Source organism: Gobius niger (genome assembly GCF_951799975.1).
Source record: "Gobius niger genome assembly, chromosome: 16".
Lineage (NCBI taxonomy): Eukaryota > Metazoa > Chordata > Actinopteri > Gobiiformes > Gobiidae > Gobius > Gobius niger.
The window spans coordinates 5,349,014-5,367,247 of NC_136867.1; positions in this window are offsets into that span (position 1 = coordinate 5,349,014).

The window sequence follows — 18,234 nt, forward strand, 5'->3', positions numbered from 1 at the left end:
TAAAGAAATCTTCAAATAGGAAAGAAAAGGGAAAGGAGCCAGATTTGATTTCCTGGCGACAATCACCATATCAAAGCTTTTGGCAGGAGGATTTCTTTTCACCATCTCATCCCTAGCCTGATTTATTGAGCTTTGAACTCTCCAAAACAAGTAGAAATTTGAATTCATACAGCTTTCCAAACGTGGACCATTGAGGCTCTTTGCGTAACGCCATTGATTTATGGTCTCCAAGGAAACGTGGGGACAGTGTCGGCGCGTCTTGAATGACAAAACTCTCCTGTTAGGTAATACGGCGGCACAAACAAGTGGACAGCATGCCTCGGCCATTCACGAATCTATTTCAAGGGCGCTCCGCAACCGCGCGTAATCCTGCAGCAATGCCTTACATCACGCAGGTATAGAGTTGCGGCGTTAATTAGCGTCAAAATGTGCGCCTTTTGAGCGTGCGTAACGGTGCCAAAGTGACCTTCACGGCTCGCGATTACGCACGGGGGAGGACCTCAGGCGCGTGTGTGTATCGATGCCGCCGGTGTGTTGGTGTGTGAGGGGAGAGGGGAAACAGGTGCGCACCCGCCGGGAGAAGTGAAGATTTTTGGGGGGAGGTGTGGGGGCGTCTGGGTAGGGACGCTGCTGCCATCTAGTGATGAAAAAGAGAATGAATGCTACAAAGTCGAACCAACAAAAAAAAGATTGTCCACCTGGATGCAGGGGCGGACTGGCCATATGTCCATTCTGGAAGAGCACAGAAGGGCCACTGGGTCTAGGGCCACCGGTCTGGCCTCAACTGAGCTTTACCCAAACCTAAAAGCTAAAAAGAAAAGCATCAAAATAGCCAGAAATAGAGGATGAAAACAAAACAAAAATGTGCTGGAAAAGCATTAAAAAAAGTGACAACAAATGTGATGAAAAGGCAACAAAAACATGAGAAAAACACAACAAAAAATAATGAAAAAACAATGAAAAAAACAACAACAAAAATGTGGCGATGTGACAAAAAGTTACCATCACCTTTGTAGGTCTTAGCTTTCCTTTGCTCTCCAGTCGAGAAGCTTTTAGATTTGGGTAAAGTCCAGAATAAAAAAAATGAATCTAAAAGGAATTCCGTGGAGTATGGTGTGCCACAAAGTTCAATTTTGGGACCATTATTATTTATTATTTATATGATTGATTTTGCTTCTGTTTCTACGACCACCTTTCCCGTTCTTTTTGCTGATGATACCAGTCAAAAATAAAATAAAATAAAAAGTCGACCTGGGAAAAATGCACTCAGTTAAGGCGGGTGGTAAGAGGTTAAAGTATGTATTTGTGGAAGTGTCACAATTACGCTAATTTGGGCCAGGCTGGTCAGTCCAGGGCTGTTTTTCAGTCCCAGTCCGCCCCTGCCTGGATGTAACTCATTGTTCTAATCTGGGGCCGCTACACTATGAGCACAAAGAATGAGACCAGCTGAACATCCTGAATGACCAGGTTATTCCATCAATGGGTTTCTTCTTCCCTGATGGAATGGGCATGTTCCAAGATGACGACGCCAGGATTCATCCGGCTCACATTGTGGAAGAGCGGATTAGGGAGCATGTCACAGAGTCCAGATCTTTTTAAACCCCATTGAGAATCTTTGGTATGCGCTGAAGGAGGTTTAGCACAAGAAGGTCCCGGGTTCGATTCCCACCTGGACGGGGCCTTTCTGTGTGGAGTTTGCATGTTCTCCCCGTGTCGGTGTAAAAAAAAAAGTCATTCTTTGCTCTTGTAAAAGATAATAAATGCAAAATGTTGACTATTAGCTAATTCTTTAAAAAACAGCATTTTATTTATGTGACAAAAGTAAAGTGAAAGTGTATTGTTCGTACAAGGCTTAATAAAACATATAAACATGAACTGAATTAATCCCTTTGGAAGACTAACCATTTTTCTTCAGAAGTAAAGTCTATGTCAGGGGTAGGCAACGTCAGGCCCGGGGGCCAAATCCGGCCCTCCAGAACCTCCGGCCCCCAATATGATTTTGAGAAATATTATTATGGAAATAAGGGATCAAATACCTGTTAAAGTACTCTAAAAATGCGAGAAATAGTGTCTTCTTATAGTGTATTTTTGAAAAGGTCCTTGCAGAACATCCCACTTGGTCATATATAATGTAAAACAGCGATTCTCAACTGGTGGGTCGAGACTCAAACGTGGGTCGCGAGCCTACAGGGAACCTTTTTTTCAATATTTTCCATCTGAAACTACATAGAAACACACTGGAGTTTTTTTTTAAATTAATATTATTGGGTGGTTTTGATCATAATTTCAGTCTGTAAAGCAAATCTACGGCTTGTTCAATAAAAACATGTGGTAAATACAATATTTATAAGTACAGTTTTATTTGGGTCGCAGCTTGTCATTAAGGTAATGGTGGGTCTTGAAGCCGGACCACTTTAGAACCACTGATGTAAAACATTGGCATTTGCACAAAATGGTTCTTAACTTTAGGCTACAATGGTGAGGTTTGGCCCCCTGTGTTTTGGCAATGATGAAAATCGTCCCTTCATGACGCAAACTTGCCGACCCCTGGTCTACGTGAATGTGTATTTTTAACACAAAGTTCTATACAGCATATAAACTTGAATTGAATGAATCCCTTAAGAAGACTCCAACCATTATTTCTAGAAGTAAAGTGTATGTGAATGTGTATTTTTCAGATAAAGTTCACTAAAACATAAAAACTTTAATTGAATTGGGTAATGTGGTTAAAAACACGTTGGATTATATGCGAATTTGTAATGAATGAATGAATTTATTTTTGCTTTTAAAGGAGGCCCAGTTTCCCCCAGCTACGCTCCAGGCCTGACTGTAGCAGCCTGTTATCCACACACGAGCACAGAGAGGACCAGGACTGGAGCCTAAACGGAGCGACAGGTGCACAAAACAGTTTAGAGATGTTTGTTTCTACCTAAGTTTGCTTTAGCAGAGAGCTAGCGTAAAGCTGACCGTTTTAAAGGGGGGGTATTATGCAAAATCGACTTTATCAAGCTTTACATCATGTTATTAAGTCATTCCCTCATTAAAAACATGCCTGAAGTGTTGCCTTGGCACATTCACGTATTTTCGAGTAATCTGTAAAAACTCTGATGGCGGCCATTTTAGGGATAAAACGCCTGATTCCTTCAGGAAACGCCCTCGACCTCCAGGATACGCCTCCGACCTTTCGTCACCAGCCGAGTAACCAACCACTGCTCCTCAGCAGAACCCCCTCCCCGCAGTGTCTAGCCCTAAGACGTAAACAGAGTCATCATGGAGGATTAGCTTCATGTGTTGTGAACCGGAGTCACAGCAGACTTTTACAAAGACACACATCAGTGTTTCTGTTACCGAAACACCCAGGATTAAAACCGGTGACAAGAACACTTATTTCAGCGGCTGGTTCTGCGCTGGGCCTTGATGATGCACAGAGCCTCCGGAGAAAGCTAATGCTAAGCTAAACCTCGAGTCATCACGTGAAAACGAGAGATATGCACACATAAAGTCAATAAAATCACCACACACATAAAGAACCGTTTAACAATGATCACACACGGAGCCAGGCTTGTTGATTTGGAAGTTTATTGCTCACATTTCATCTACAATGGGTCATAGCCGAGTGGTTTTCTCCCGGAGCTAACAAGCTAGCCACGTCAAGCTAACGGGAAAATTCACTGAATACAAGCAGCATATTATGCACTAAAAACGCCACTAAAACAGGCAACTGCTTGAAGCAGCCTTTATGATGATCACACACTGAGCCGGGCTTGTTGATTTCGTAGTTTATTGCTCACATTTCATCTACAGTGGGTCGTAGCCGAGTGGTTTTCTCCCGGAGCTAAGGCACTATTAGCCGCGCCAAGCTAACAACCTTCACCTTCACAACATTCATTGAAAACAGGCAGCATATTATGCACAAATAATGTCAATAAAGCAGCAACTACTCGAAGCAGCCTTTACGATGATCACACAGTGAGCCTGGCTTTACACATTTGTGGTTTATTACAGACTTTTCATCAACAATGAGCTGTAGTCGATTATAACAAGCTAACGGGTAAACTCGAAAAACCATTGTCCACCTGCACAGATAATGTCCGTCTTTTGAATGGTATGGGCTCCTGCAGATCCTGGTGTCGTCCATGGGGGTATAGTTAGAGATCCATAGGGCATGGCAGATGCAAAGAGATAGCCTCCAAACAGCAGTTATTTTTCAGGCAAGAGCCTCTTCCAAGCGTCCGGTGTGGAAGGTTCGTCTCCAAATAATATCCTGTGTGGCCATTGTTCACAAAGTGATAAACAGTAGCTCCTTTCCAACAATAAAAATTAAAATGCACCGATCGTAGTTTCAATACTGTTGAGACAACGAGCGCAGTGTTGTTGTGATGCCACAGACAGCGTGTGGAGGGGGCGTGTCGCAAAGGGTCAGAGGTTCTTAAAGAGACAGGGGCCTATTTCAAGTCATTTGCTAACGCCATTTTGAAAGAGCAATTTTATATAAGGCAGTTATTCTAATTTACTGCATTGACAGACCAACAGAAGGTTTCGTCATCATTGTAGTGTGATATCGACTGGTGCTATGTGGCTGAAAAAAGCATAATACCCCCTCTTTAAGGGAGTTGTAACCCGTGCTACCCTCAGCAGCAGCATCACTTTAATATTTTAGTTAGGTTCCTTTGTTTTAGCCAATAAGTAGTTATATAGCCAATGTTAGGTTAATTACAATATGTTTTAGTGAATCCAGAAGTGTGCAGCACATTTAAGACCAGGATTTATGACAAAATATAAAAATACACCATGTTGAGGAAAGAACATTTTAACATGTGAGAGTAGTGGGGTTGTATTTTCTTCCATTTTAGTATAGAATTACATGTAACACTTACATAAACTTTAACTAAAAATAATGAATCAATACTACTGTTTATGTGAATATTCCCTTAAAGGTTAACTTTTTATATCACATAGATTTATAAAGATTAAGTTATTTGAAAACATAGACTTTAAGTGAACCTTTACTTGAGAAACATGATGTTTATGTGATTTAACTGGCTTTAACTGGCTAAAGTGGACTTATAGAAGGTTTTATTGCATCATTTAGATGGCATGTATGTAATAAATTCACATGGAAAATCTGCACCCGATTCAATCACTTAAAGTCTGTCTTTTTGGGTCAATTATTTTTTTGGTTTCCTCCGGTTATTCGGGTTTCCCCACCACTAAAAACATGTACAATAGGTTCTCCTCCGGGGGCCAGGACTCCCCTGAAAAAGAGATTCCTCTCAGTCAGACTTTCCAGGTTCAATAAAAGAAAATACATTTTAAATGAATAAATCATCAGGACAAGATCTTGGTGAAAAATGAACGAAACACGGGATCTTTGAAGCTCATTGAAGCGATGCCACAGTGAACGTGCAGTAGTCAAAGCTACTGTGGAAACCAAACAAATTCTCCTCCATGTAAAATGCCTAAGGGGAAACCTAAAACCCTGTCCACCCAGACAAGGGAACATGTAAACTCCAAAGGCCGACATGGTCTGGGAATCAGTCTCAGAGCCCTGGACACAAATAAACATGCATTTTTATTTCAGTGTTATTATTTCATTTGTGTATTTATCAAATAAGATCTTTGTTCACGCTGTTGTTCCTGCCTTCATGCCGAGCTTGTATCGCTCGAGAATTGTGCTGGACATATAAATACTCTTACTTCAGAAAATCTCCAGAGTGAGTAAATCTGTTAGTAATGAAACCTTAAAGTGACCTCTGGAAATAAACACATTAAATTATCCACCCCCATCTTAACTGAGCACATTTTCTCCAGTCTTACCCAAATGTAAAACCTTCTCAACTGGAGCTTATTGGCCAGTGTAACGCCTCATTTGAAAGCTATGACCTACAAAACTCATCTAAGCTTCTTCCCTGCTTTTGTTAAGACGTGCGAGTCATTTTAGTTGTGTCTTTATGTGACCAAAACATGTCACACACACACAAAAAATGTGATGAAAACACAACCAAAAAGGACGAAAACGAGACAATCATAACGAAGAAGCTCATATCAGTTTTGTAGGTCTTAGCTTTCAAATGAGGTGTTACATTGGCCTAAAGGGTGCAAGCTCCAGTCAAGAAGCTTTTAGATTTCGGTAAAGCTGAACTGGAGAAAATGTGGTCAAGAGGCAAAGGCTAAGAGGTAAAAAATAATTATTTAAAAAAATCACAATTTTCAACCCCTCCTGGAACCGCCACCTTAACGTGGTGGAGGGGTTTGAGCACCCGAATGATCCTGGGAGCTCTGTTGTCGGGGGCTTCGTGCCCCTGGTAGGGTCTCCCATGGCAAACAGGTCCTATAGGTGACGGGTCAGACAAAGAGCGGTTCAGAAGCTCCTTATGAGAGACCAACAGGCCCGGTTAATCGTGAGGCCGTCCTTCTGTGGACCCACCACCTGCAGGAGGAGCCATAAGGGGCTGGTGCAATGTGACTTGGGCAGCTCCAACAGCTGCCCCCACGACCCGGAAACGGAAAAGTGGAAGAAGATGGATGGATGGATGGATGGACAATTTTCAAGTTTATTTCATTTGTTCTATTTGTAAATTGAATAATTTGTAGGAAAATGTTCTTCACCGTGAGAATGGAGTACAAATGTTTGGGTCCATTTTGACTGTGATGCTGATCTAAAACTGCAGATTTTTTGTGCATAATCCTGTCTGGTTTTAGGATGTAGCAACTTTAAATCCGTGCGTAAGAGCGCGCCATGAATGAGGCCCAGCATGACCTAAAGAGTTTTATCAATTGCACTGACAACAAATGACCACTGGGCGTCGCTGTTGTTTGAGGAATAACCCTGACATCGGCGCATTGGAAACAGATCCTCGTTTGGCACTGCGATCATAAACTGCATACCACAAAACCTAAACAGGGCTCAAATTTACAACCGCGTCCAGCGATCAACAGCTATCGAACACGTAAACACGCGCGTACGCGGACATGAGAAATGCTCTCTCTTGTTGTTGTGCAGCTGGGTTTGATGGGCCTGCGCTGCACATCTGGACAGGTCGCGGTGCCTTCAGGGCCCAGTCTGGAGTCCGTACAATCAGACTCTCCCACACTGTGGTTTCCAGGTGGGACATGAAGAGCAAAGCGGGGTCTGTTTTTTTGTGTGTGGATACAACAGGTGGTTTACTGTGAGCCTGCGACACATGGAGCGCTGGTGGGAAGCGCTGTGGGAAAAAATGTTTGGGTTTAGTTGTTGTTCGTAGGATTTTTAATGACCTGGTTTCCAAACACTTTGTGGAACCAAACAGGAATAGGACGGTTCATGTCACTACATACTGCACCCACGTTAGTTTCTGACAGATGGAATTAGCCAGAGCCGTGGGAAGATATTTTAGTTAGGGGGCGCTGAGGGACAAAATTTACCCCCAAAATACTTTTTCTGTGCATAAATCCTATTTATTAACCTTAACTCCCGCCTGAACCGAGAGCATTTTCTCCAGTTCAGCTTTACCCAAATCCCGTAGGCCAGTGTAACGCCTCATTTGAAAGACCTACAAAACTAAATTGATCTTTTTCCTCACATCAGATTTTTTTCATGACTTTTTTTGTTGGGCAGTCATCTCATTTTTGTCAAATTTTCGTGACTGTTTTGTCACTTTTTCGTCAAATTATACGCATTTTTTGGTCAAATTCTTAACACTTTTTCGTCCATTTTTTCGTCCATTTTTGTCAAATTTTTCTCACTTTATTGTCAAATTTTTGTCCATTTTTTCTCAATTTTTTGTTAAATTCTTATCACTTTTTCGTCCTTTTTTCCCCGCAATTTTTCGTCAAAATGTTCTCACTTTTTTGTCAAATTTTTGTCCATTTTTGTCATATTTTGTACATTTTTTGTCACTTTTTCGTCAATGTTTTCTCACTTTTTTTCTCCACATTTTCATCCTTGTTTTCGTCTCAGTTTTGTTGGACTGGTGTAAAGCTGGAGAAAATATGCTCGGTTCAGGTGGGAGTTAAGGGGTTAATATTGCCTGCAGTTCACATACTATCCACCAGGGGGTGCTGCAGCGCTCTCAGCACCCTGGGTTCCCACGGCCTTGGAAGTAGCTGAAACTTCTGGTTTTGTCCCACTCATCTTGACTGTCAAGCGGTTTTCTTTAGCATCTTTGTCTTCTTGTTCTTATGTACTTGCCCCCGCGCAACCCAAGGCTCACGGTTGTCCTCGCCTCCTTACCTGGTTTTCTTATGTCCTGCACTAACAAAGGCTTAATTTACAAATAAATACATATATATTAGGGTAGTCAAAGTTAGCGCTTTAAAGGAACAGGCCACCGTTTTTCCACACGCTCACATGTTCTGAGCTTAGACGAGTTGATGCGTACCCGTCTGGTCTTTGTGCCCGTGGAAGAGCGTGGTAGCTTCCAACTTCATTCCCGTTTGGAGCTATAGGAACATGCTGGGAGAGGCCAAATGCTAACAACATTTTAGGGATAGGTTTGCCTGAGTCCTCCTAGGAACGCCCCCACCTCCTGGAGACGCCTCCGAGCTTTCGTCACCAGCCGAGTAACCAACCACTGCTCCTCAGCAGAACCCCCTCCCCACTGATGCCACAGACAGCGTGTGGAGGGGGCGTGTCGGAAAGGGTCAGAGGTTCTTAAAGAGACAGAGGCCTATTTCAAGACATTCGCTACAGCCATTTTGAGAGAGACATTTTATACAAGGCAGTTATTCTAATTTACTGCATTTACAGACCAACAGAAGGTTTGGTCATCATTGTAGTGTGATATAGACTGGTGCTATGTGACTGAAAAAAGCAGAATACCCCCTCTTTAAATTAGAGCGTTTTGGTTCAGTCGAGTTGTGATCATGAATATAACGATTATATTAAAATCAACTGCAACTAAACGTGATTAATCTCATTTCAAATGTGTGATAATATGACTTTAAAATGCATCAATAGACAGCACTTATAGAGAACCCTCAAGCTCCCAGGCCTCTGGTAGAGGACCCGAGTTTGGAGGAAAAAAGAGACCGCCCGTGGAGGGTGAGGACGAGCTATAAATCCTATTCTATTCCATTCAATTCATAGTCAAGCCAGATTGTTAAATAAGCTGAAATGCTACAAAAAATCACGACACATTAACGTTGTTCAGGCAAGACAATGCAAGAAAAAGTCAATTTTGTCTAAATAGCTGGTAAGGTTTTACCTGGAAACTGAGAAATAGTCCAATCTACAACACTCTCTGTAATTAGTTCACCCAATCTACTTTTCTCTGTAGATTTATGTATATGGGACTGAAACTAAGGCTAAGTCTATGGACAATATCTACACGTGAAGTCGCACCGACAGAAATTGCCCAAGTTTTTTGTTGTTTTTTTGCCAAAGAATTGTTAATAATAATAATGGAATAATAAATTACACTTGTATTGCACTTTGCAAGCCTGTATAACCAAGTTTCTCAAAGCGCCACACTGTAGTCATTATTCAAGTATTCAGTCCCTCACTAGTCTGTGCCAGTCTCCAACCACTCACTCATTAGGAGGCGTTCACGATTTACAATGTGATGATGTCATAATGTCAGGTGGAGGGCGGGGCCAATACGACTCTATGGGAGAAATACAATTTTTGTAAGAAATCTCCAAAACGAAAATTGACAAATGTTTTTCCTCATCAGTATTTGATCGTGATTGGATTCACAAACCTGTGATATTATTTTTATGTCTGAAAGTCCTTTCTATTGGACAACATCACACTCATGTTTTCCCATATTGTCACCACTTTTTGACATTTTTCGGAGAAAATAATTGGACATTAGTTCATATGTGCTGACAGAGGAGATGATGTGACATTTTTTGTTTCATATGGATTCCTCCAGTAATGACTGAGATATGAGCCAAAAAACAAAGACATAAAAATATGCATTTTGTCAGTTACTGCTCCACCTCAATGTTAAACTATTCACCTTATTCCGCCCCGCCCACTTTTGCCACTTTTCGCGTTGTCTCGGCACCTCGTTGTCCAGACACTTCGGGTCAAGCGCGAAGCCCGTTCATTTTAACGGAGAACGAGGGAAAATATTCTCCGCTCAAATCTGATGTTTAGTCGATTGATTTGTGTAAAATGTCCGATGTTCATTTGCACCAACATGTCGACCCTTCAGCGTTTCTCTGCGCGGCCTGAAAACGGCTTTGTTTTCGTGTAGTGGCTGATTTTATGTGGACTTCTCCAGCCCCATGTTAACACATAGGAGAAAAGGGGCGGGCACAATTCATGGCGGCGCCCACGCGAACCTCCGGAATAAGGTGAATAGGCTCTTGACTTTACTTTAGAATGTTGTGATGTCACGTGAACGCAACCTATACATCCATCCTGGCCTATTGTACATGTTTGCAGTGGTAGGTGAAACTTTCGCAGACACAGGGAGAACATGCAATCGAGCCCATCGTTGATATCTAAACAAACATCCATTATCAAGCAACATAAACTAGTTCATTTAAACCTGTCTCTATCCATGTAATGCTACACTGCCTGCAGGTATAGCAACACTGACAGAGTGTTCCTGGAGTAGATAATATTGTGAACAACTCTCTCTCCTCATGTTCCTGTGGCTAATGTGGATCCCAGACCGGCCTCACGTCACTCTTTCCGTGTCCAGCGTCTCTCTGCATGTGCATGTGTTTGCAGCTCGCCCACCTGACTTCATCCCGTCCAGAGAAAAACAAATAGCGAGCGAGAAAGTTCGACACAGGCATTTGTGGCCCCATCTAGTGGCAACGCAACAGCACATCGTCATTTGGTAAGTTTGTTTGACTGTATTTTCTAAGCAAGGAGGTCTAGGGGTCCAGTGTAGGGCCAATAAAGATTTTTGTTTAAATGTATTGAAAAACATTTGGACGCTATCTGACACGATTCGTTTCTCCATGTCGTTTTATCTCATGTAAATCTATGGCTAGTTTTTCCACAACAAACATGGCGGATTTCGGCGTCATTAATAACAATTCCCTCCCAAACCATCGAACCAGCAGCCGAGTCATTCCGAAAACTCCACACGAGCATGTTCTGCGGTCTCCCCATTGCTAACCGTGTCAGCGTTGTTTTCTGGCCTCAGACGAGATGGAGAGAAGCCGGTTTGGCCTGTCAGTGTTTGCACAAGTGTGCCGTGAGGGACATGTGATCCGGCTGTTCGCTCTCGCTCGCCGCACGCCACGCTGGGCGCAGGTGGTCCGTCCCGCGCGTGTGATGTTTCACAGGAGAGGCGTGCTCTAAGTCAACGCTGTTCCGTTCCAACATGATGAAAAAAAAACGTACTTGGAGTTGTCGTTTCCTTCATTTCCCGTGCGTGTTGGAGGAATCCTGCACTTGTAAGGAAAGCTCAAACCTGCTCCACCTGATGAAGTCACGACGTGGTGCCCTCTTGTGCTGTTTGTTGTCGACGATGGGGATTTGTGTAGAAACGAGGAGTGAATTCACACCTTCTTTACCTGCACACCAGAGGTCAGCCGACTACCTGAGCATCCTGAAACACTGCGGGTACATGACGAAGGGAAAGTCAAATCTCTCACCTGTTCAGACCAGAACAGGATCGCTCAAACCCACATTAGAGCTGCATGCAACCGCTCAGTCCAATCAAATTGGATTGGTCTTAGTGTGTGGGGTATTATGCTTTTTTCAATCACATAGCACCAGTCTATAGAACACTACAATGATGACCAAACCTTCTGTTGGTCTGTAAATGCAGTAAATTAGAATAACTGCCTTGTATAAAATGTCTCTCTCAAAATGGCTGTAGTGAATGTCTTGAAATAGGCCTCTGTCTCTTTAAGAACCTCTGACCCTTTCCGACACGCCCCCTCCACACACTGTCTGTGGCATCAGTGGGGAGGGGGTTCTGCTGAGGAGCAGTGGTTGGTTACTCGGCTGGTGACGAAAGCTCTGAGGCGTCTCCAGGAGGTGGGGGCGTTCCTAGGAGGACTCAGGCAAACCTATCCCTAAAATGGCCGCCATCAGAGTTTTTACAGATTACTCAAAAATACGTGAATGTGCCAAGGCAACACTTCAGGCATGTTTTTAATGAGGGAATGACATAATAAGTCGATTTTGCATAATACCCCCCATTTAAGTAGCTGCTGTCCCTAACCCGGAAACTAACTGTCAGGCTGTCAAAATATCATTAAGAAACAACATGTTAGCTGCTTCTAATGTAGCCTGATAAATATGACACGTGTGCTACTTTCAACAATAAAAAGTATCCCATTTAAAAGCTTCAAAATGCAGACTGCACACACAGAACATTAGGTGGCGCAGGTGCACAGTCAGTGTTTGTGAAGGCTCTCTGTTGTCCAGGAATCCTCCACCGTTGTGAAGCTTAAACATTGCCAACTGAGTTAAGAGCGCTTCACTCCTATCTCTAGAAGCTTCTTCATCGCTCCTGTTAGGTAAGTATCATCCTCAACTCAATCAACCCAGTCCAGTCGAGACTCTTTATACTTTCAGTAAGATATGTACACTCAATGCCACTGGGTCACCACAAGGAAGAAGATTTGTCCCTGTTCTGTTGTCTTATGGTTGGCGAATTCGGACATGATCTTCCTGTTTCCAAAGCCGTTAGTTATTATTCACAACTAGGGCTGGGGACCAAATGTGGAGAAATCAGGGAAAATATGGCAAAGATTAGGAAAAAAACTTGAGGCAAAAACAAGGAAAAAAATCTGTGAAGAAAATGGGAAGATTATGTAAAAAAAATGAGGAAAAATTTGGTAAAAATATCATTTATTTGAGCTGAAACAACAAAGTCACTTGCTTTAATGCAGTCCCTGGACCAACAGCATAAAAACTGTATATATACATACTTTTTTCTGATGCCCGCTTTTAATACTTTTGTTGATACCAGTAGTAAACATAAACCTTTTTTCCGATACCATGCTGTTGTCATTTAACGGTACCCAGCCCTATTCACAACACTTTGAAGTATTTTCTACAATAAAATACTTCAGTGAGCATTTGACTAGGCTGCATTTTCTTGTATAGGAGTAATATTGGACCACTGGTGTATGAACTTTTTACTTTTCCTGGCTTGGCCTTTTAAGTTACCGTGCTATTTATATAATTAATAGAATGTTGTTGTTTTTTTGCTTTTGTGCCTGTGTTTGTGTGGCTCGAAATAAAATATTCAAATCAAAAAAACATGGCGGCCGACTCATCCCAATACAGTCTGGGGTCTAAAAAGGGGCGGAAACTCTGTGTAAACCAGAAAACACATAAATACGTAAATGCATTCCTACGTGAACACCGCAGAACCACCTTTGTGTTCGACGTGATGCATTTTCGGAGCAATCCTGCATATTCAGTCCTTCCTTCCAAACGCCGGCCTCCCACCTGCTGCTGTGAGGTGATGCTTCTGCGTGACAGCTTCCCCGGACTGGCTCTGATCAATGCGATAATCAACTCACCCCCGCCGCAAATGGTTCCTCGCTAATATCTGACAGCTGCTTTTCAAACGGCACAGGAGTACTTCACGAAAAAACCCTGTCCGTTCATTCGATTCCAGCGAGGGCGGCCTGCTCTGCGTTTTTCCCGTAATGAACCGCGCACCTGTTGGTTTAGACGTGGTTGCGTTGGACTCGGGCCAGAGCACATTTTGACCACGCACCATTCTTCACCAAGGCCAAACCTGATTTCCACGAGAAACCAGACCACACAGGGCATCTTGAACCTGTTAGGAAACTATTCAGGATCAGGAACAGAGCCGGAGCGGACGGGGCGGGCGGGCGGCTGTGTGCGCCGTAATCGCACATGTCCATTTATAAACAAGCACCTGGCTTAGTCGGGGCTGTCTCCTCTTCTCTGCCAGGCTTTCCAAATCTACGTCAATAACATTATGCTTTATTAGTTCGAAAAAGGGAATTCACTTTTTGAACTGTTGAATCTTGCAATAATGTTGTTCCTTCATCACGTTAAGGCAGCCGAGTCCTGGCCCAGTCTCGTTCAAGATCTGGAGTTGGGGTTTATTTTTTCTATAGCCCTAACTTTAAGCATATTTAAAACTATAATCCTAACTGATAGCACAAACAACCCACAGCTAACCAGGAGAAGTGTAGTGGGGCCTGTGTTGGGATCAAAATGAGGCATTACAGTGCGGTCACCTATAAGGGGTGGATATAAGCCACCTGGAGTCCCCAACTGGTATCATTATTATTATTTTTAGTCATGCTAGATTATTTCACTAACTTTTAGAGTCATTCACTTATTTTAAGCCATCGACTTTGCATCATAGTCTTATTTTTAGCACAGACCTTGATTATTTGTCTTATTTAGTTCAGAAATCTTGAATCGTTTTTTTTAGGAGTTAAAATAAGATATTGTTTATTTCAACATCAAAAATCTTGAAAAATAAATGCTGTTTTTATATTGCTTTTCTGGTTTTGATTTCAGTAAGATGTACGTCCTTTAAACAAGCACTGGTTTCAGGTTTTTGGAGATAGTTTTAGGATCAATTTTGCTTCATTTTAAGATATATTGACTTGTTTCAGGATAATTTCCACTTTTTAAGTAAGGTTAACTATAAACAAAAGTTGATATGCTCATAATAAGTATATTTTCCTTATAGTTTAATCTAAAAAATACGTTTTCTGAGCTTGAAATAAGTCTTGGCAGTGTTTATTTTGTACTGCTTGTTTCAAGATTTTAATGTTATTTTAAGATTTCTTACTAAGTAGAATTATCTTGCTGCATGGACAGATAATTTCACTAGTTTTAAGTATTTTTTATCTTGAAATGCTGGTATTTTATCTTGTTTTTAGCTACGTCTTATTTGCAGTGTAGCTCAGACCTATAGTGGGTCAGAGGGCGAGGATCCACTACTTTCTGGCCCTGTTGGTGATGTGCTGATAATTGCTGCGATAGCTACAACCCCCAAGCGGCTAAGGGCGACTTCAGAAATCTTCTATAACATGGAATGTTAGTCCTATGGGGACTTTACATCTGCCAAAAACAAGTTAAAATCCTGACTCCAAAGAGTGTCATTGCTTCGAGAGATACAGTTTCCTCTTTTGACGACACTGATCCTATTGTTAACCACGACAACATTCAATGAAACATGAGCTGTACTATTGTGACAACAGTAGACACCACCTCATGACATCAGCCGGTGGAACAGAGTTTTGGAGGTTTTAGAAGAAGACAATTGAGTCATGCTTTGTCTCATTCATGCATGTTGGAGTAATCCTGCACTCTCAGGAGCTGGAGGCTCGGTTCATGAGGTGGCGTCTACTGTTGCGATGTGAAATGGTAAATGGTCTGAACTTATATAGCACCTTTCGTCCTTCATCAGGCCCAAAGCGCTTTACAGTAAGGAACCAGTCACCTCTAATTCATACACCAGTGTGCGCAGACACTGGAGGCAAGGTGGGTGAAGTGTCTTGCCCAAGGACACAATGACAGTGGGGGAGCCGGGATTCGACCCACTCTACCATCTACCCGCTCTGTTGTTGGCATTATACACCTTGCCCAGGGTCAACAGATGGAAACTACTGACACATTTACAGAAATGTTCATTAATGTCTTGTCCCTGTAAAAAAAAAAAAATACCATCTGCACCTCTGTGGCCCCATATACAGTATACCATTGCATTAGTACAAATTTCTTTGAATGTTGGAATGGTTAAAGGAACAGGCCAGTGTTTTTAAATACTGAGATATGTTCTTACCTGAGCTTAGATGAGTTCATTTGTACCTGTCTGATCTTCACCCGTGCCTTCAGTCACGTAAACACAGCACAGACGGCGTTAGCATTTAGCCTCTCCTCCTCTCCTAAATAGCTCCAAACCAGGTGAAGATAGAAGCTATCAAGCTCTTCCACGTTTTCCCTATTTAAAAATGGTTACATGAAATGTTCCACGATCCAAGTATAATTACACAAAATTAAACAATGTGGATTTTCTAAGCGGATAAAAGGGGGGACTATATTGTAAGGCGTAATAATTCCAGGGGTACTTAGACATCCAAGCAGAAATATCTTCACTTTACTGCGCAGATGTCGAAGTACGTCTGTGCTGTGTTTACAGCACACATAAAGACCAAACAGGTACAAATGAACTCGTCTAAGCTAAGCTAAGAACATATCTTAGTGGCCTATTCCTTTAACAATATGATGAGTGTTGTCAAAAGGCGAAACTCTATCTTTAAAAACAATAATATTATCAGGAGTCAGGCTTTTAACCTCTTAACTCCCGCCTGAACCGAAAGGATCTTTTTCCTCACATCAACAGATTTTTCTTCCATCATTTTTTTTGTTGGGTATTCAACTCATTTTTGTAACTTTTTTGTTCTTTTTTTGTCATTTTTGTCACATTTTTGTCATTTTTTCTTCAATTTTTTAATCATTTTTTTTGTCATTTTTTCTTAAATTTCTTTTATCCATTTTTTGTAATTTTTTTTGTCAATTTTTTGTAATTTTTTTGGTCAAATTGTTATCAAATTTTTGTCATATTTTTTTTATTTTTTCGTAATTTTTTTGTCAATTTCTTGTGACATTTTTGACACTTTTTCATAAATTTCACACTTTTTTGTCAGTGTTTTCTCAATTGTTTGTCACATTTCCATCATTCCATCATTGCTATTTTCACAGCTTTTTTCCAGAAGCTTTTGGACTGGGGTAAAGCCAAACTGGAGAAAACGTGCTCGGTTCAGGTGGGAGTTAAGGGGTTAAGTTGTTTTTGGCAGGTGTAGTAAGTCCCCATAGGATTCCATGTTACAGAAGCTTTCTGACGCCGCCCAGAGCCACTAGGGGGTGATACTTATCTCAGCCACTTTGTGTGATTGTGTGGACTGTGGACTCTGTTGCATCAGTACATGTCATGTTTCGTTAAACGTCTCTTTCGGTTTCCTCGCAGAGTGAAACGGCAATGCTTCAGCCCTCAATTATCATCAATTATACACTTTAAAGTTCAAAATGTCTCCTTCAATATTGTAAAACCTGACCCAAACTCAGAGCACACTGCCAAACCCCAAAGCTGTTTGTAGTTAACACAGTCCCGTCAATATTTAGTGCGTTGTTGATGAGGCGGACACATGGAGGACCTCACACGTTCGCACCAGCGTTGCAGATGAGGCGTGCAGCAGGTGGACACCAGGCTGTTATTAAGTCATCATCAATGCCAGTAAAAGCAGGCCCATAAAAAAAGATGATCTCACCCAATCTAATCAGCCGCAAGTGGATTTCGATGGACGAAGACCGCAAAAATGATATGAATCAACCCCACAGGTGGCTCGGACAAATTGCAGAACCGTTGGCTTGATTTGGTCCAGGTTTTATTTATTGTCCGCCGCATTTCGACCCTCACTTTGCACGGGGGAATGGGTGGTTGGGGGGAATGGGTGGTTGGCGCTCTGTCCTGACAGCAACGAGAGCAGATGTGTGAGATCACGTCAGCGCTGTCACCTGTAGGAGCTTAGCAGTGTATTTATTCAAACAGCCCCAAACAATGTTATAAATGGCCTTCAACATCCATGAGTCAAATACAGGGAAGATTTAACTGGACGGTTCACATTGGAAATTGGACAAAAGGCTTAAAGAGGGGGTATTATGCTTTTTTCAGTCACATAGCACCAGTCTATAGCACACTACAATGACGACCAAACCTTCTGTTGGTCTGTAAATGCAGTAAATTAAGCTCTTAACTCCCGCCTGAACCGAGAGCATTTTCTCCAGTTCAGCATTACCCAAATCCTGTAGGCCAGTGTAACACCTCATTTGAAAGCCACAAAACTCATCTAAATGGACCTTTTTTCTCACGTCATCTTTTTTTTGGGGGGCATCAACTCATTTTGGAACTTTTTTGCCATTTTTTTAAATCATTTTTTTGTCATTCGTTTGGAATTTTTTGGTCCTTTTTTGTAATTTTTTTGGTCATTTTTTGGGCAATTTTTTGTCATTTTTTTTTGGTCTTTTTTGACATTTTTTTGGTTATTTTTTGTAATTTTTTGGTCAAATTTTTTAATCAAATTTTTGTCATTTTTTTGTCGTTTTTTGTCAATTTTTTGTCTGCCTTGTATAAAATGTCTCTCTCAAAATGGCTGTAGTGAATGAAATAGGCCTCTGTCTCTTTAAGAACCTCTGACCCTTTCCGACACGCCCCCTCCACACGCTGTCTGTGGCATCAGTGGGGAGGGGGTTCTGCTGAGGAGCAGTGGTTGGTTACTCGGCTGGTGACGAAAGCTCGGAGGCGTGTCCAGGAGGTGGGGGCGTTCCTAGGAGGA